We start from the raw sequence: 20,455 nt of genomic DNA, 5'->3' as shown, positions 1-20,455 counted from the left end.
AAAGCAATTGCAGGCAGACATACACCATAAAGATAAATAGTTGGTGTTTACCACTTCGAACTTAGTACCTTTGGGGAAGGAGAAGCACTCCATGGGGCAGAGGAAATTCCAGTGGGAAAGTCACAAGAAACAGACTTGTCCTTACAGATAGATCAACCCTTACCTCAGTTTCCATGGTGCAGCCTTTTCCACGATGCTTGATGTCTGGGTTTAGCTCTCTCCGAGCTCTGATGACTTCCTAGAGCAGCCTCAGGGACAAGTCACTTTCCCCCAAGTTAAGGGCCCTACATCTTGATTTTTGCAGCTCACATCCACATCCCTGACTGCATCATGCTGAGCCATTCAGAGCTGGTTCCAAGGCACAGCAGGCCTCCCAATGCAGTCTGGATCCAGGTCATGTGAAGAGAAGACCCCTACCCTCTCCTGGAGTTTGGGTTCTGTGTTTCTAGCCTCCACAGCACCCTACCTCAGAGATCTCCTGGACTTGAAGGAGTCATAGTGTTACTGGATTTTATTTAGGTTCTTGGTTATACTGCAGAAATGAACTTCAAGAGGATGCCAGGAGAGTTAGACCAGTAATTTATTCAGGGAGGGAGAGAAGATAAATGGGAGAAAATAACAGAGCAGGGGTCCCAGGGAGAGAGGAAGGGGGTGAAAAGGGATAAAGAAGACTGATTTACAGGCTACAATTTCCCATTATAGGTTATAAAATCCCCAGGTTTCCTTGCATGGCCACACGACAGAGGGAAAATGGTGAGAGCAGCATGCAGAGGGCAGGAACGAGTCCAGAGGCAAGAGAGCAGAGCGTGTGTGCACTCAGGCCTGTGCCTGCTTTATAAACCATTAATTATTCCACCCCTTTGCTAATGGCAGGGGAGGGGCTCCAGCTGTTTGCTGTTTTGATTGATTACCCCACCCATCAATCCCCCAGTGGGGACCCAATGATAAAGTCCTTGGGAAACATCTGGGGCTTTTCCTGGCTTCCAGAAGAAGTCTTTGTCCTGGATGGCAGAATCCTGGGGGTGGGGTCTTCAGCAGCCTTCTTGGGGGTTACTGATGTCCACGTGGACTCTCTGCCAGGTTCAGTACTGTCTATTGATTCCCTGTCTGACTAGCCTGCTTCACTAGCAGGTGCCAGGTGTATGGCTGAGCAGCAGGATGGAGGCCATCTGCTGCTTCTGCATTCACCCTCCCCCTAGGCTGCAGAAATCTGGGCTTGTGTGCTTTCAGCAGAGCCTGCCCTGCTGCAGGCTTATAAAATGACCTGGTCTTGACCCTCCAGAGAATTAATTTCTAGGCATGTGTATTAGTCAGGGTTCTCCAGGGAAACAGAATCAACAGGAAATATCTGTAAATAGTACGGGATTTTATAAAATTGTCTCGCATGACCGTGGGGATGCATAAGTCCAAATTCCAGAGGAAAGGCAGCAAGCCAAGAAATCCGATGTAAGTCTTTTTGAGCTCCCAGGGAAAACTGGATGGCTGAAGTAGAGATGGGGATTCTCTCTTCCGACTGCTGAAATGATCTCTTCTCCTTTTAAGGCCTTCACCTGACCGGATGAGACTTCTCTCATTGCTGAAGGCAAGCTCCTCAGTTGATTACAGTTATAATCAGCCATAGCTGCAATGAACTGACTGCTACCCAAAATGTCCTCACAATTTAGGCCTGTGCTTGCTTGACCTAACAACTGGGCACAATCATCTGACCAAGTTGACACATGAACCACACATCACAGCAGGTTTTCAAAAAGCCTAAATCGCAGGGTATTTTTTGGAAAACAAAGCAATGATCAGTTTGCTCTTTGGTGGGGTGGGGGGGCTGTTATTGGTAACAGATCTCCAATTATTATTGTAAGGTATCTATTTCTCCTTTCATATTGCCTCATTTTTTGGGCACCATGGTCATGATGGTTTTTATTTCTTCTTGGTGGTATGCCCGTTTTATTAATATATAGTGTCCTTGCTTGTCTCTTCTAAGAGCCTTTGACTTAAAGTCTATTTTGTCCAATATTAGTATAGCTACTCCCAGCTATACTATTTGCATGGAGTGTCTTTTTTTCCAGCCTTTTGCTTTCAACCTATTTATATCTTTGAGTCTAAGGTGAGTCTCTTGTCAACAACATATAGTTGGATCATACTTTTTAATTCATTCTATCAATTTGTGTCTTTTGATTGGGGAGTTTAAGTTATTAACCTTTTTTTTAGTCTCTTATATTCTCTAGAATACTTTCATTGTGGTTACCTTGGGGTTATATTACACAACTTATATCTATAACCTACTAATTTGAAAAGATACCAACTTAGCTTAAATAGCATACACGTTCTAGTCCTATTCCTGTTTCTATAATGACTTTTAAACCAAGCATTCTTTGGTTTGAATGTTTATTCTTTTGGTTAATTCTTTTCAATTAAAAAAAAAAGAAGAATGTGGTCAGCTTTTAAAAGTCTGCAATTATTAATAAATCATGGCTTAGCCCTAATAGCAGAACATTCCTCCCTACTTGCCTCCAGAAAACTGTTTCAGAAATTATTCGTAATATATCTCACTGTAATACTGATAAAACCAAAAACCAAAAAAGTCAATATTTCTATAAACCATCCTCTAAAATAGGTGTGTCTTCTGAGTTATCAATGTTAAGTACAATATAAGCATATAATTTTATTCTACTTAAGTATGTTCTCCTTGAATTTATACGATCATTATATCTACTAAACCTTTAAATAATAAAAAGTGTAAATTTGTGTTTAACAAAATGGAGTTATTTTGATAAACTTTCTTTTAAAAATAATTATGTTTTAAGGATGTGTGAAGACAGTTCAAAGATCTTCTTAGTAATTTAAGATATGCAGGTATGTCAAGTATGCTGAATATGCTTTGTTAAGAAAAAAGAGTATAGATTTATCCTAAAGTAAAATAACTTGTTTTCCCAGATTGACAAGCAGTAATAAATTGATATCCAAAATTATGGAAAGTTTGTAAAAATAAATTTCATTTATCATGGTCAATGCTGACTAAAATGTGATATGCTTATTTATAATATATTTTTTCTTTGAGAACTTTCACATTAAGCCCATATATTAATGTCAAACTAAAGTCTGTTTTCTTTCTAATAAAATAATGAAATTTTTTTTAGATTATCAATCTGCTCTTAGTGAGAAGTTATAAAAAGTTTTTTTTCCATCTGAGTATTCTGCCTAGAAAACAAAAATTCTATATCATACCAAAATACTATCCTTAATAATGTTTATATCAACCGTATCATCCTTTATTGTTTTATTACACAGGACTTCTAACTTAAAAAACAAAAGTCTTGTTTTAACTTTGGTTAAATAAGGAACCAAATATTGTTTCACCATAATCAATTTTCCTGTTTAACCTAATGTTCAAAGCTGACAACTTTTACCATTTGCCTTCTCAAGGTCAAACCCTAAAGAATGTATTTTTTTAAATAACTAACTATCACAAAGTATTTATTCTTTCAGCTTGTTAAAAAAAGAGAGAGAGAGATTCTAAAAACAACTGTTAAGATCTCTTGATATTTTATGAATTGCATGAGAAGTGTGTCCATTTTTTATAAGGGATTTTTTAACATGCTGTTGGTTAAATTTATATGAGTAAAATGTTATTCCTATAAATATTTAAAGATTATATGGAATTCCTAAAAATTTAACAGGGTTCTCACTGTCCATGATATGTCCTGAGACTAATCTGTATATTACACAAAAGTATAGTGTTGTTCATCATAATTTATTCTTAGAAAAACCACAGTAACAACCAAATTTTCTTGTCAATTACACTGTTTTATTCTGCTGCTTCACTGAAAGTACATGCAGTCAGCTGCAAGTCAGAGTTTCATCCTCAGCAACAACAACAAAAAAAGAGTTTATATGAAAAGCAAGGCAAGTATATAAATTATATTCTACCTGTCAATTCATATAACCCTTGTAAAAGTGCAAAGGTAGAACAAGGTCAAATACCTTGATTGATAGGGCCCTTTTAGACATCTTCAAATAAACTTTATACAGCAATATACTTCTATTAGATGGTAGTGTTCTAGATAGATAAAAGCTCTTCCATATCACAAGGCTTCTACCCTCACACTAGTTAAAAACTATTAAACTCCCACTTGAGAAACTCTGCTTTTCTCTCAAACAGAGAAACCTATTGAAACTGCCATCTACTAACCCATTTGCCAAAGTAGCCCCTCCTTTACTTGCTTGCAGAAGTTTCCATTTCCTTTTTCTTAGGACTCCCATCTCTTCATGTTTATTCATGAGGCTTGCTTCACCACAAGATCAGTTCCTGTTTTCCTCTTTCCCTGTAGCACCTGCTAAAGCCGGTGTTAACCGGTTCAAACCACAAGGGCTTGTGCAGACAGAAGAAGCCCTGACCTGAAGCTACCTATACCTCATTATAATTATAATAGTAAAAAATCACATCCACTCATCACGCTATGCCTCCGCTTTTTAACATATGATGCATGTTAAGTAGCATAATTTATAACAGCACATGCTGCACTTAATCCTGCCCCTTGACACCATCTTCTCACCGCATCCTGAGTCACTCATCTAGACAAACCCCCTCCTAACTAAATCAAAACCCCAAACCTTTGTAACTCTGAGAGACAAATCTGAACTCCCCTAAACTCCTGTCTCCTGCTGGGCTGGCCTTGCAATAAACTCTACTCTCAAAATCTTGGTGTCAAGAATTGGCTCCAATGTGCATTGGGCAATAACCCCACTTGGGTGGTAGTACAATGAAAATAAACTCTGAAATATATGAGCCCTGCCTCATAAATGAAAATAGGCTAAAAAGCCAAGCCTTCAGTCTTAAAGCTTGCACGTACAAAACTTATTTCTGTAATGACAAAGTTAAGCCTAGTTATTATAACTAATGCCTAAGAATCACTCCCTGGAAATCTTCTTGTTGCTCAGATATGGCCCCTCTCTAAGCCAAGAGCAAATAAACTCACTACCTTCCCCCCTACATGGGACTCCCACGGATGAGCCTCCTGGCACTGAGGGATTAATGCCAAGTGTTGATCAGCGATGCATTTGGAGAAAGATCTTGATCAAAAGGGGGAAATGTTTTAAAAAAACAAAATCAAAATTCAGTTCTATGACTGTGAGATGGCTAACGGAGTCAGGAGGTCATTCTGGAAGTTACTCTTATGCAGGTCTCAGCCAGATACCATGAAGTGCCACAGTACGGAAAGCCTCAAGTCACACACTGTTCCCCCAATCCCTAGGGACATCCAGACACCATAAACAAGCCACATGGCTACAGAAAAGCAACAGCCCCTCTGAGAGCTCTATCACACGGTTGTATTCACTTGTGATCTTTTCTTTACATCTGTCCTCTTCAATTTACTTGTTAAATTTATTTCTCAAAGATTTTAAAGATTCTGGATTGTTCCTATGCTGACAGAAACTCTGAAGCCCAAAGATACCAGCCCCTCCAAGGGCAACAACCTAGAACTCACAAGAAAAAAAAAAAATGCACCCATCTACAAGCACAGCAGTTTCCTTCCTCATCCCCATATCAACGACCCTAATCAGCCAGAAGCAGCTAGCATGGTCAGCTTAGCTGAGGGAAACCCAGTATGTGGCTTGTCTCTTGCCAGTCCTGGTAGGCTCTGCTGCTCCTATTTCTTCCCAATTTCAGCTGCAAGCTATCAGGCAAATGGTTCATCCCTCCCTGGGGCCTCATCTCCTTGAGCCTCCCCTTTCCATCACATGGCAGCATCAAAAATGGTAGCGCTCTGTTTTCCAGTTTGTGTCCAGTTTTTATTGGACCCAGCAAGAGGGTGGAGACTCAACTTGAGTCATTGCCTCACTGACATAGTCCAGTTGAAAAGGTTGCTCACATCCATAGGAGTGGATCAGCCAACAAACATAATCTTTCTCTTTTGAGGATTCAAAAAATAATTTCCGACTGCCACAATTCCCATCTATGCATGCCCCCGTTTTCATGTCTGAACTGTAGTCCTCCCGTCACCTAACAATTTGTGAACACCAAATGAATTTCAGTCCCGAAACATCTCAGCCATTAATAGATCTCTATTAGCATGTTCTCAGTGGTGACCCTGCTTGCTCCCATTTTCCAGGAAAGAATGAAAATCTCCCTTCTTTCAAGGTGAGATTTGGGGTGGAGATAGGTGTCCATGTGTCCTTATAAAAGGAACCCAGCTTTGCAGGTGGATGCATCAGTTTTCCCTTTCCTGTGATCATTCAACATATGGGATATTTATCTCCAGAAGGCAGCTTATGGTATTATATTTGATATACACTAGTTAGGTGTCTGAGCTCAGGCAGAAGCTGAAGACTTCCGTGAAGGCTGTTTAGTGCAGGTTTCAGAACAGGTTCTAACCCTGTCTGGAGTCTCCAGTGGATGGTTTCCTGTGGAATAGGAGACTAAGTCATACTTTAAGACCTTGTGTTTTGCCTTTGTTCCTAAATCTGATAATTGATTTTAATCACTTTTTTCAAATGCAGAGATACTGGAAGGTAGGAGTTCAGCTTAGATCTTGTGATACAGCCCCAGGCTCTTCTCCATTTCTTTAGCTATTCCAGCCCTAGGCTGCAGGATGAAAACTAAAGGGTATTTGAGAACACTGAACAAGAGGGCCAACCCAGCCCCTCATTTTTTCTAACCTAGAGAACATCCCCAAATCTTTTGAGAATTGACTTAGAGTGACACATTTTACTTTATGTTTTCTTTGAGAGTGTCCAAGTCAAAGGAATGTTGAGAAATTTGTTTTTGGCATTGTAGAGTTTATAGTTGAAACACTGAAGTTTAGTGATAAGGACCAAGGCCTAGCATAAAATTATTTTGACTCTTCTGGGTTATAGGCCCAATATACTCCTACTGCAACACTCTGCTGTAAGTGCAGGTTTTTATACGAAATCTTCAAGTGAAAAGATTCATTCTCACTTTCCCAGCTGTTTCTTACAGGAAATCCGTAGTCTAATTACAAGCATCTAGAGCAGTAACATGGTCAAGGGATTTAATTTGTCTTGTCACTGTTACAAGGTGGAAGATATAAAAACATTGACGAACTCCACAAATGGTACCTCTGAATTAAGAATTGTCGTAAAATGAATTGAGGAGGAGCTCTTATTTGCCAAATTAATTTAAAACTAAGTCACATTTGTGTTTTTTTGTTGTTGCTATTTTAAAATCAGAATAGATCATAGCAAAGGTAACTGGGAACACAGCTATTATTCTCAGCTGTTTACTTGGTGCCCACATGAACCTCATTGTCCTCCTGTTTCTATACAGGAGGTGACAGAGAGGCAGAGGGAGCTGAAGACACTCCAGACTCCAGACACTGGGACAGGTGGAGACCCACACTAAGGCAGTCCAGCTCCTAAGACCCTCGATGACGCCTTGTAGGATGTAGACATCATGTATCCCAAGGTGCTCAAGGATGGGTCAGCCTTTCAGCAACAGAGTTCATTTTTCTGGTGTAAAAAAAATTTTCAGTTCCAATTAATTTGTTAGTTTTTCAGTTCCCAGCATTGGGACAGTGTTACCTTACCACGTAGGAGCTTATGGGAGAAAATCACAAAGATGAAATAGAAAAGTGCTTCTACACTGCTTCCTTAGAAATCCCCCACTGTGAGCTCCTGCAGGGATTCTTTGGGACAGGTTCCTTGGAGCATATGGGCGGGGCCTCGACCACTGCTTGTGCTGGAGGAGCCCCTGCTGGGCCCCACCCCTGCTGCTCCCCCGCCCCAGGCTGGGAACACTGGCTTGGCCCAGCACCGCTTCTGGCTGGTGGTGTGGTCCTGGACAGGTGGTCTTCCGAGAGCAGAGGTCTTAACTTTTTTGTTCCATGGACCACTCTGTCAATAAGCTGAAAACCACAGACCCCTTCTCAGAATGTAGCTACAGTTTTATTGTTTTTTTAAAGATTTATTTACTCCCCCCCCCCCCCCCCCCCCCGTGTCCATTCACTGTGTGTTCTGTGTCCGCTTGCATTCTTGGTGGCACTGGGTATCTGTGTCTCTTTTTTTTCTTGCGTCATCTTGCTGCGTCAGCTGTGTGTGTGTGTGTGGTGTCTCTCCTGGGTGAGCTGCACTTTTTCACGGGGCAGCTCAATGCGGGGTGCACTCCTTGAAGTGGGGCTCCGCTACGCGGGGGAGACCCCTGCATGGCATGGCACTCCTTGCACGGGGCAGCACTGCGCATGGGCCAGCTCACCACATGGGCCAGGAGGCCCTGGGTTCGAACCCTGGACCTCCTGTATGGTAGGTGGACACTATCAGTTGAGCCTCTTCCAGGTCCCTACAGATAGTTTTATGACACTCACATCGGCGTATCTTTCAATTAAATTCCAGGATTATTCAAAATGACGTTTTGCGAATTTCCCATAATTTCAATACCTGATAAGCTATACAGCTCAACATCTATTCCAATGGTCATTTTTGGCAAACATTTAGAAATTCGAGTTTTCCCACTGCGTTATAAAACCATCTTGGCCATCCTTACCAACCTTTTTGCAGGCAGTTACCACTGCACTCAGAACCTGCGACATCAAAATAAAAATCATACTGAGTCCACACTATACTGTGTATTATTTAATAAATATATCACACTCACACCAACAGAGCCTCACACAATTAAGAAGCTCTGTCCCAGAGCCCCAGTAAGCTCAGCCACACACAGTGGATATCTCCAGACTGTAGAGCGGAGGGAGGAGCGAGGAGAAGGGAATTCTAGTGGGTGGGGTCTGCGGGGAGTCACTTGGGGGTCGCTGACACGCTTCGTCGTGCTTCGGGAGCTTTATCTGAGGCTTTCCCAGGTGCGCGGGGGTGGAGAGGACAGCCCTGGTCGTGGGGTCGCTGTGCACAGAGGAGTGTGGAAGAAGAGGAGCCGGCCGTCCTCCTCAGGCCGAGACTTCCTGCCTGACTCCACTCGACTCCGCGGGAGGCACTTCCGGGGGCTCGGGCCCTGCACTGAGGAGCCTGAAGCCTCTCAGCGACACAGAGGCGTGGGCCCGCGTGCGCGGAAGAGCCAGAAGCCCCCTGCCCCGCGCCCGGGGCCCTCGGGCGCCCCCTCCCCCGCCGGGGACCTCCCCGGAAACTTCCCGGGACGCCCCCGGGGCTGCGGGCGGGCGGCGACGTGCACCGTGAGCGAGAAGCGCCCTGAGCGCGGCGGCGTGGGGAGGGCGCTGAGCCGCGGCTGCCTCGGCGAGGCGTGTGAAGGAGCGGGCGAGGACCTCCTGCCCTTCCCGGGGCTCTGCGAGGCGTTCTCCACCTTCTCGTGGAGTGTTTTAGCGAGACTTATTTGACCTGATATCCATTTAGTGAGAGGGTTACCAGCACGAAATCTGGCATAATGCGGGGCTTTATAGAGACTCAGGATTGTTCTTGGAGACAATTCTAAAACAGCAGAGAAAGGGGAAAAGCATATCCAGCGCTGAAACGAATATGCAAAATATTGGAACCTTCCAATTGGGTAAGTTGGGGACAGGTCCTGACTGAGCCACGTTGCAGCCCGAGGGGAAAGGGAAAATGGTGCTCCTTTTGTCTGTGCTTTTATTAATTTTTTGCCTGTTGTTTTTATCCTGAAACACTAAGATTGTTGGGAAGGATGTTGAAAAAATTTTAAGTACGAGTATTAAAACTCCCAACTTATTTTAATAAATGTCTTTTTCACCTTTAAAAATCAAAATTTTTATCATTTTAATTTCTTAGTTTTAGTGGAAGCAAACATGAGCCCTTGGGGAAATTACAGAATGAGCTGTATGACAACGAAAGCATTTATTTGGGGTCTTAGAATTGCAATTCCGGGAAAACAGATTCAGGTAGCAACCCAAACTGTGTCCCGTCTTGGGGCTTCCAAAGCCATGAGTTTTTAAGGGAAAAATTAAGTTTGTAAAGAATCATGATGGAATATTTAGGGCTTTCCAAATATCTGTCAAGTTAGACAGTTTCTTGATTAACTTGTAGTTGTTGCATGGCATCCAGATGTCTTCAGAAACGTTTTGCTTTTTGTTTTGCATACCTTGGCAGTTTGGGTTATCAGGTTGTGACTTGTTTCAGAGTACCTTTCTGAATGCCTCCCGACGACTCCATTTTAAATTTCTTAGCCATAGTAGCTCCATTTTGTTTTATTTATTTTCTCACTTGTCAGTAAAATTTTTGAAAAATACTTCAGTCATCCTTTTTCTCTATGTATTTATACATATCACTTCCAAATTTGGATAAGTTTGCACAAAGTAAATTTCTTGCATTAAGAGAAGTCAGTTTTTGAAGATCAAACCACAATGGTGATTAGTACCTTCTTTAAGCATACTGCTTAAAGCTAGGATGAAATTTGTTAAGAGCCAAGTCAGTAACTGCTTTTTTGTAAATTAGATATATTCATTAAAACTAAATTTCACCTGTTAAAAATTCCAAATCTGAAAGCACTTAAATTTTGCATATTTCCATTTGAATGGCAGTATTAGCACATCTATAATCTAAATTTTTAGATGCCTCTTTCCCGTGGCAATCAATATTTTCCTCTGATAACGAGCCATTTTCAAATTCTTTGCTTTCTTTTTTCTTTTTTCAAATTTGAAAAGAGACAATTTTCTAAATTTTCTGTGCATTGTATTCACATTGTATTCAGTGAATTTTGCACCTAAAAGGCTATCTATGAAACTGAAATCTCATCATGTCACAGTCCTACTTTCACTTTTTAGATGGATTCCCACTGGTCTTAGCACAAGGACTATAGGACTTATAATTAATGGCCTTCAGTACCCTAATGCCCCTTTCAGCTGCTCTTTCCAGTCCAGTCCGCACCATTTGCCTGCAGTGCATTCTGCTCTCACTTTTTGGGAGGAGCAGGCTCTGTTTTCTCATGGTTTTATGCATGAATCCTTTAAACTAATTTGTATTCCAGGCAGATTTTCTAAGACTTTGTCCAGGCAAATCCTTAAGGTTTCAGGTAACATACTTGTTCTTTCCAAGAGTTTTTCCTATCTCCATGACGCCCTTCGGTATTATGTACATAAGTTTACCTTACCTTATCATTTTACTCTAAATTATCTCTCCTAAACTAAATTTAAACTCCAAAGGGCAGATGATTGATAGTTTGATGTACCAATATAATACCACTCCCTGGTACTACCCTGTCTCAAACTGATGATCATTTGCCTCTGGAATGTTACAGAATAGCACTAGAAAGATGAAGGCTAACATGAAAATATGAGTTACAGAATGAAAACATAGAAAGATAATTCATGAACACATAAAATACCTGCTATTAAATACCCACTGTAACTTTTTTTTCAGAACAGTGACTTTTAAAGAGTAAATCTATAAGAAGGCTTGTTGTGTTCCTAGGAATTTGTAATATGTTGGCATACAATTTTATTTGCTCTTCATTTTCTAGTTCTTTCAGGTGAAAATTTATGTTACTGATTTGAGATGTTTTTTTTTTCTCCCTCCTTCCCTCCCACCCTGCTGTTTTTGCTGTCTGTGTCCATTCACTGTGTGATCTATGCCTATTTCTCTCTTTTGTTGTCTCGTTTTTCTCCTCTAGGATTAACCGGGATTTGATTCTGGGGAACTCTGATGTGGAGAGAGGTTAGGTTCCCTGTCACTTGCACCACCTCGGTTCCTGGTTTCTGTTGCGTCTCGCCTTGACTCTCCCATTCGTTTCTCTCTTTGTTGCTTGTAATCTTTCTGTGTGGTTTACCACATGGGCAAGCCTTTTCCAGGAGGTCCCAGGGATTGAACCTGGTCCTCCCATATTGTAGATGGATGAGCAATCACTTGGTCGACATCTGCCTCCCATAGTTGTTCTTTTAAGATGTAGGTGTTTATCGTTATACAGTTCTCTATGAGCAAGCAATCCTTTTAAGTATTGATATATTGTCTGTTCATTTCTGTTTGTCTCAATGTGTTTTCTAAATTCCTTTGTGATTTATATGGTAACCCACTGGTTATTTAAGAGTTAGTTGTTTAATTTCCACATATTTGTAAATTTTCCAGTTGCCCTTCTGCTACTGATTGTTAGTTTCATTCCATTTTGGTCCAAGAAGATGCTTATTTCAGTGTTTTACATACACTGAGGAATTACATATGGTCTAACCTGGGGAATGTGCCATGTGTACTTGAGAAGAATGTGTATTCTGCTGGGTCTAGTTTATAGGGTTGTATAAAACCTCTGTGTCCATATTGACCTTTTGTTATTTGTTCTATCCATTCTTGAGTTGGGAAATTGAAGTTTCCATCTATCACTGCTGAACTCTATGTTTTTCCCTTCAATTCTGTGGTTTTTTTCCTCCATATATTTTTGTGTAGTTTTTCCATGCATATCTCTTTATAATTGTTATATTTTCTTGATAGATTCACTTTGACATTGTTAAATGACCATGTTGCAAAATGGTTATCCATTATTGTCTTGGTAGACATTTAAATTTTGGGATATTATGAATCAAGATATTGTGGATATTCATGTACAAGTCATTAAATGCTAACAGGCTTTTATCCTATTTCGTTTTTTATTTCATCTCTTTTTTGAAAAAAAAAGTCCTTATTATATACACGTTTTCATTTTCCCTGGTGAATACCTGGGGATAAAAAAGATTAATAACATGGCAGTTTTCTTTCAAATTCTTTTCTTTTTTTTAACAGCTGTGTTTTGGTATAATTTACATGACCTAAAATTTATTTACCTATTTAATTATACAATTGATTTTTTGTTGCTGTTGTTTTTAATGGTATGGAGTTAAGAAACCTTCACCACTGCCCAATTTTCCCTCTGATCCTCCTCTAATTTACTCCATAAAGTACATTTGACTTTCTTACTTGCTCTTTTTTTAAAATTTTTTTTATACTTCAGTGCTTTTATTTTTTATATATATATTTATATTTTTATTCATTTTTTAAAAATATTACATTAAAAAATATGAGGTCCCCATTCACCCCACTGCCCCCACCCCACCACTTCCCCCAAAGCAACACTCTCCCCCATCATCATGACACATCCATTGCATTTAGTGAGTACATCTCTGGGCATCGCTGCACCTCATGGTCAGTGGTCCACATCATAGCCCATACTCTCCCATGTTCCATTCAGTGGGCCATGGGAGGATCTACATTGTCCGGTAATTGTCCCTGCAGCACCACCCAGGACAACCCCAAGTCCCGAAAACGCCTCCACATCTCATCTCTTCCTCCCATTCCCCGCACCCAGCAGCCACCATGGCCACTTTTCCCACACCAATGCCACATTTTCTCTGTGGACCTTGGATTGGTTGTGTCCATTCCACATCTATGTCAAGAGGGGGCTTAGATTCCACTTGGATACTGGATGCAATCCTCCTGCTTTCAGTTGTAGGCACTCTAGGCTCCATGGTGTAGTGGTTGACATTCTTCAACTCCATGTTAGCTGAGTGAGGTAAGTCCAATAAATCAGAGTGTAGGAGTTGAAGTCTGTTGAGGCTCAGGGCCTGGCTATCATATTGTCAGTCCAGAGATTCAAATCCCCTAGATATATCTTAAACCCCAACACCAACTACAATTCCAGTAAAGTAGCGTGAAAGGCTTATGAAAAGAGATCCCATCTGAGTTCAGCTCCATCACGCAGAACCACCAGCCTCCAAGGAAGGGCCAACTGACATGGCAGTGAACCCCATCTGCCATGCCCATAGAACCTGTGAGTCTCTTTAGCCCTCAAAAGGACCAACACCTGGGGTTGTATCTACTTTATCTGTCTCTGAGACTCTGCTCAGGTGTGCATAAGGGCAATCCTTCTGACAACCTCCAGACTCTTTTAGAGACTCATAGCCATATAAATTCATTTCTCCTTTCCATTTCCCCCTTACATTAGGTCAAACAGCATTTTTAACTCCTGTTATTATATGTAGACAGGGATATTCTGCTGGTCCACGTCTTGCTTGTTCTTTATTCTTGACATGCTTCCATCACTTAGCCTTGGGTTAATGACATTCTTTTTAATTTTGTCTGTCCTCACTGTCCTTTCCTTCTCTGTCTCCTCTGTTTTTTCTCCAAAACTTCTAAGCATGAATGTTGTTTTTTAATATTTTCATTCTGAAGCATATATACATCAAAATTTCCCATTTTAACCACATTCAGTATATAATTTAGTGCTGTTAATTACATTCACAATGTTGTGCTACCATCACCACCATCCTTTACCAAAACTTTACAATCAACCCAAACAGAAATTTTGTACAATTTAAGCATTGACTTCCCTTTCCCTATTCCCACCACAGACCCTGATAACATACATCTTAGTGTTCAAATTTCTTTTATGTAATAAAATAAAAGAACTTTAAATGTTTGCTCTCTTTCATTTTTTTAAAAGATTTATTTTTCCCTTTCTCCTCCCCCTCCTCCCTCCACCCTTCCATTTTTGCTGTCTGTGTCCATTCACCGTGTGATCTTCTGTATCTATTTTTCTTTTTGTCTACTCTTCTCATTTTTTCTCCTCTAGGATTCACCAGGATTCAATCCTGGAGACCTCTGATATGGAGAGAGGTTCCCTGTCAGCTGTGCCACCTCAGTTCCTGGTTTCTGCTGTATTTCAGTTTGACTATCCCCCTTTGTCTTTCTTTGGTTGCGACATCATCTTGCTGCTTGACTCACTTGTGTAGGCACTGGCTCACCACGCAGACACTTGGCTTGCCACACAGGCACTTGCGCGGGTAATGGCTTGCTGCACAGTCACGCTTTCTTTTCTTCTTCTTTTTCACCAAGAGACCCCAGGGATCAAACCCAGGTTCTCCCATATGGTAGGCAGAAGCCCTGTCACTTGAGCCACATCCACTTCCCTCTCTTTCATTTTATGAATTATTTTTTTAGGCCTTCATTTATAGGGCCTTAGAAAGAAAAACATATTCATTAGATTTAAATGAGTCAAATTACAAATAGTACTAAGTTAAGCACTGTCATTACTTTTAAAATCTAAGTTTCTAAAAATTTTATCTTTCAGTACAAAAATAATCAGGTTTACATTAACTGCCAGCCAAACTTTATGAATAAAAAACTAAATATTCTTTGTTAAAGAGATCACGAGAAATTCTTCTCATCCTTTTATTTTAAAAAAGCAAATTTTGATCATAATGAATCTAAATAAAAATTCACAAATGACTGAAATTCTGTCAACTCTCAGCCGAATACAACTTAAAAAAAATATTTTAATATTATCTTTTTTTTAAAGATACATGGATCACACAAAATGTTACATCAAAAAATATAAGAGGTTCCCATATACCCCACTATCCACACCCACTCCTCCCACATTGACAGCTTCTTTCATTAGTGTTGTACATTCATTATATTTGATGAATATATTTTGGAGCATTGCTACATAGCATAGATTATAGTTTATGTAGTGGTTTATACTCTCTCCCACTCCATACAATGGGTTATGGCAGGATATATAATTTCCTGCATCTCTCTGTGCAGTATCATTGAAGACAACTCCAAGTCCCGAAAATGCCCCAGTATCACACCTGTTTTTCCCTCTCCCTGCCTTCAGCAACTCCAGTGGCCACTGTCTCCACATCAATGCTATAATTTCTTCCATTGCCAGAGTCACAGTAGTTCTATAGGAGAATGCCAGTAAGTCCACCCTAATCCATATTTTATTCCTCCATCCTGAACACCTTGGGATGGCAATGCCCACTCCACCTCTAAATCAAGAGGGAGCTTAGATCCCACATGGTTGAAGGATGGAATTCTCCTATTTGCAAGCAGGTTCCCTGGTGTGTTGTTTGACCATCCTCACCTTCCTGTTAGCTGACCTGGGTAAGTCCAGTGAAATGGAGAGTATGTGTTAGAACTCAGCTGAGACTCAGGGCTCAGCTGGCACATAGACAGTCCAGAGATTCAAGTCTGCTGAGCATACCCATCGCCAACCATAGCTTCAGTAAAATGACACAAGAAGCATGTGTAGAAAGGTCACATCTGAGTCACACTCTATCACACTCAGGAGCACAGATTCCAAAGTAGGACCCACTGGCAAGGCACTGAACTCCGAAGGGCCTGGGTGTCTCTGTAGTCCTCAGGAGCACCACTACCTGGTGTTGTATCTACTTTGACTGTCTCTGAGGTCCTGCTGAGATGTGTATAAGCATGACCCTTCTGATGACCTCCCAACTCATTTTGAAATCTCTTAGCCATATAAACTCCTTTGTCTTTACCATTTCCCCTTTTTATTCAAGGTCTTCTTCTAGTTACATCACCAGCTGGTTCTTGTTAATAATCCCTAAGTGCCAGGGAGGCTCATCTCCAGGAGTCATGTCCCATGCTGAGGGGAAGGTAATGCATTTACATGTTGAGTTTGACTTAGAGAGTGGCCACATTTGAGCAACATGGAGGCTCTCAGGAGGTAATTTCTAGGTACCCTGCAGCTCTAGGCCTAGTTGAAATTTCCAGCACACAGGCTCTTCTGCTTCTTCAAAGCTGCTGTTATTTGCTGAGAATGTATTTTTGATTTCTTGAGTGGTGCCATTCATCACCATCATATCCGTTATCTTTTTTGTGTATGTTTACAAATTCTTCAGAATGCTTTCCAAGTATTTTTTTTTAAGATTTATTTTTTATTTATTTCTCTCCCTTCCTCTCCTCCCCCAGTTGTTTGCTCTATCAGTCCATTCGCTGTGTGTTCTTCTGTGTCCGCTTGTATTCTTGTCAGCAGCACTGGGATACTGTGTCTCTTTTTGTTGCATCATATTGCTGTGTCAGCTCTCCGTGTGTGTAGCGCCACTCCTGGGTGGGCTGCACTTTTTTCATGCAGGGTGGCTCTCCTTACAGGGTGCACTCCTTGCGCGTGGGGCTCCCCTACACGGGGGAAACCCCTATATGGCAGGGCACTCCTTGCGAGCATCAGCACTGTGTGTGGGCCAGCTTCACCACATGGGTCAGGAGGCCCTGGGTTTGAACCTTGGACCTCCCATGTGGCAGGCGGATGCTCTATCCATTGAGCCAAATCCACTTCCCTCAAGTGTTTTCCTAGTATCCTTAATCTCTTCCCTCACTTCCTTAAGTTGGTCTATGATATATGATTGGAGAGCTTTAATTAGTTGTTCAGTGTTCTGCTCCTCTTCCTGGTTTTTAATTTTTTCATTGGACTGGGCCATGTCTTCCTGATTATTGGTTTGGTTTGTACTTTTTTGTTGCTGTCTGGTAATCATTTTATCTTGATGGTGGGTTCATTCAGCGGATTAGCTTCTCTCTCTAGTCTTAGTTTTTTTTAGGTGCGGTTTTTGCGAGTGTGTTAATTTTTCTCTTTGACACTGTGTTCTTATTCTATTACCTTGTTGTCTAAGTTACCTTGAAGGAAAAAGATTAGGGCCAGGGAAAGCTGAAGAGGTAAGAAAAGAAAAAGTATAATAGTAATATGGTAGTAAATGTTAGCAGAAGAATCATATAAGACCTAGGAGAATAAATGTTAAACTCATGTAAGCAGTGTATAATTATAGGAATAAGAAAGTGGAGTACCTATAATGAAATGGGAAACGGAATATGGAGAAGAATATAGTGTGAATTAAAAGGCTAATGTGATCAGGAGAGAGGGAAAGAGAAAAGAAAGGACAATAAGATAAAGAGTTAATGAAAGACAGAAAACAGAATAGAAGTGTTAGAAATAAAAAGACAGAAAAATTGGGGGCTAAACAAAGAGAGGGAATGTAAGAGCAACAACAGAAGGTGGAAGATAGAAAGATGTAGAAAGGAAAAGAGATAGCATTGGTAGCCAAAGTCAGTACACCCAGAAAAGGGGAGGTTGAGAATGAGGAAGCACAGCAAACAATAAACAAGCCAGCAGCACCTAACTGAAAAAGGAAAGAAGAAAGGGAGGGAGAGAGGGAGGGTTAAAGAGAAAGGAAAGACAAGATAACAAGAAAAAAGCAAAACAAAACAGAAGCTCTCAAGCAAGGAGTCAACCAAGCAATAAAAAAAACCAGACTTCCCTCTTAAGCTCTTATTTAGGGAAAATAAGAGACCCAAGGGAAGCTAATATAAGGATATTATCTATGTTTTCCCTGTCTCAATGTATCCGCTAATATCCCAGTGGGTCACTGCTGTAAGAAGAGCTGGGAACTGAACCAAAGACCTTGCACATTCAAGGCTGAAAGTCCTCCACTGAGCCAAACCCTCCTTCAGGGTCAACCAGCTCCTCAAAAAAAAGTCACCTTCCTGGGACAGGATAGAACTTTGCAGTTGAATAAACTGATTAGGAGTCTGCCTTCCCCCTTTCTCCCTTTCTCACTTCCCTCTCTCCCAGGGCAGCAGGAAGCCCATGTGAGAGCTCCCCTCCAAAATTCAAATGGGACCCTGTTGAACCAAATCATCATGGAAAATAGTAGATTGACTCTCCTCTGCGCCCACACGTAATAAAACTGTTCATCCACCCTTCTGGAGTGCCAGTTGTGAGTTTCTATGGTTCAGAACTCCTGGCTTTGCTGCAACAGATGGACCACAGAAAAATTATGTTCTTAGAATTAGTCCATTTCTGTGGGTATAAACCTATTTTAGTTGGGATCATTTTATTTAGTTACTTCAGTTAAGGGTCTTCTGATTAGGTTAGTTTAGTAAGACATGATCTAGGGTGAGTCACTGAGTCCTTTATAAGAGAATCAAGGGAAGCAGACTTGGCCCAGTGGTTAGGGCGTCCGCCTACCACATGGGAGGTCCGCGGTTCAAACCCCGGGCCTCCTTTACCCATGTGGAGCTGGCCCATGCACAGTGCTGATGCATGCAAGGTGTGCCATGCCACGCAGGGGTGTCCCCCGCATAGGGGAGCCCCATGCGCAAGGAGTGTACCCCGTAAGGAGAGCTGCCCAGCGCAAAAGAAAGTGCAGCCTGCCCAAGAGTGGCGCCGCACACACGGAGAGCTGACACAACAAGACAACACAACAAAAAGACATACAGATTCCCTGTGCCACTGATAAGGATAGACGGGGTCACAGAAGAACACATAGCGAATGGACGCAGAGAGCAGACAACTGGGGGGGAAGGGGAAAGAAATAAAGAAAAAAGAAATCTTAAAAAAAAAAAAATCGAATTTATACAGAGAGAGAAAAAAGTCACAGAATCGGAGAGAAAGCCATGGAAGCCAGAAGATGAAAGCTAGGAAGCCTGGAAGAGAAGGGAGACCATCAGCAGATGTCACCATGTGCCTTGCCATGTGACAAAGGAGTCCAGGATCACTGGCATTCAGTTTTCAGGAAGAAAGCCACTGTGCTGGGAACAGGCTTGCCTTGCTCTGGGTCTTCAAGCAACTGGCTGTGTTCTGAGGCATAGAAACCTTTACAGGAATGATATTTTCTCTCTCTCTTGCCTGTGACTCTTGAGCCCTGGGAAGTACACGTATTTTTAAAAAATTTTTTTAATTTTATTTTAAAGAAGGTTTAGATGACATAAATGTTACATAAATATAGGGCATTCCCATATGCCCTTCCCCCTCCCTCACTTTACCACATTAACATCTTTTATTAGTGTGGTACATTGGTTACAATTGATGAACACATTGGAGCATTACTATTAACTATAGTTTACACTATAGTTTACCCTCTGTCCCGCACAATATTAAAGGTTATGACAAACAAAATGTATAATGGCCTGTATCTGTCATTGCAGTGTCAAGCAGGACAATTCCAATGTCCTGAAAATGCCCCCATGTCACACCTTTTCTTCCCTCTCCCTCCCTTCAGAACCTCTGGTGGCCACTGCCTTTATATCAGTGATTAACGGTTATCAGGTTATAGTCAGTGATGCAAACCTTTGAGTCTCCACAAGGAAAGAGGTTTCTGAGGTTCCCTGTTTTAGAAAATGGGTCAATACATTCGTTCCTTGATGATGATGTTCAGTGAGAAAAAAGCTGCTTCTTAGAGTCTGGGATGCGATGGTGTGTGCGTACAGCCTGCTTCCAAACGTAAGCTGTGCAGCTCTTACCGCTTCTCCAGGAACCTTCCCTCGGAGCTCCCTGCAGTGGGCACAGGGTGGGTGTGCACCGTGCTCCTTCCCCCCGCCCCCCAGCTGGAAGTGGCCTAGGCGCTCCCTGCAGTGGGCACAGGGGTGGGTGTGCACCATACTCCTTCCCCCCACCCCCCGGCTGGAAGTGGCCTAGGAGCTCCCTGCAGTGGGCACAGGGGTGGGTGTGCACCATGCTCCTTCCCCCCGCCCCCCAGCTGGAAGTGGCCTAGGAGCTCCCTGCAGTGGGCACAGGGGTGGGTGTGCACCGTGCTCCTTCCCCCGGCCCCCCAGCTGGAAGTGGCCTAGGAGCTCCCTGCAGTGGGCACAGGGGTGGGTGTGCACCGTGCTCCTTCCCCCGGCCCCCCAGCTGGAAGTGGCCTAGGAGCTCCCTGCAGTGGGCACAGGGGTGGGTGTGCACCATGCTCCTTCCCCCCGCCCCCCAGCTGGAAGTGGCCTAGGAGCTCCCTGCAGTGGGCACAGGGGTGGGTGTGCACCGTGCTCCTTCCCC

At 42.0% G+C, this 20,455-nt stretch overlaps 1 protein-coding gene across 4 annotated transcripts in view; it reads left to right on the top strand.

Moving 5' to 3' along the window:
- The first annotated feature begins 9,374 nt into the window (after window positions 1-9,374).
- The window catches only part of ZNF678 (zinc finger protein 678), a 32,097-nt gene continuing 21,016 nt past the window's right edge, over window positions 9,375-20,455 (top strand). For all 4 annotated transcript variants that reach the window (XM_004458094.5, XM_004458096.5, XM_004458095.5 and 1 more), the window contains exon 1: window positions 9,375-9,463. The gene's annotated coding sequence lies outside the window, so the exon portion shown is untranslated. The remainder of the gene's footprint in view (window positions 9,464-20,455) is intronic.

Source organism: Dasypus novemcinctus, chromosome 2, assembly GCF_030445035.2.
Source record: "Dasypus novemcinctus isolate mDasNov1 chromosome 2, mDasNov1.1.hap2, whole genome shotgun sequence".
Lineage (NCBI taxonomy): Eukaryota > Metazoa > Chordata > Mammalia > Cingulata > Dasypodidae > Dasypus > Dasypus novemcinctus.
The sequence above is the reverse complement of the archived record's forward strand: the minus strand, read 5'-3'. Positions and strand labels throughout refer to the sequence as shown.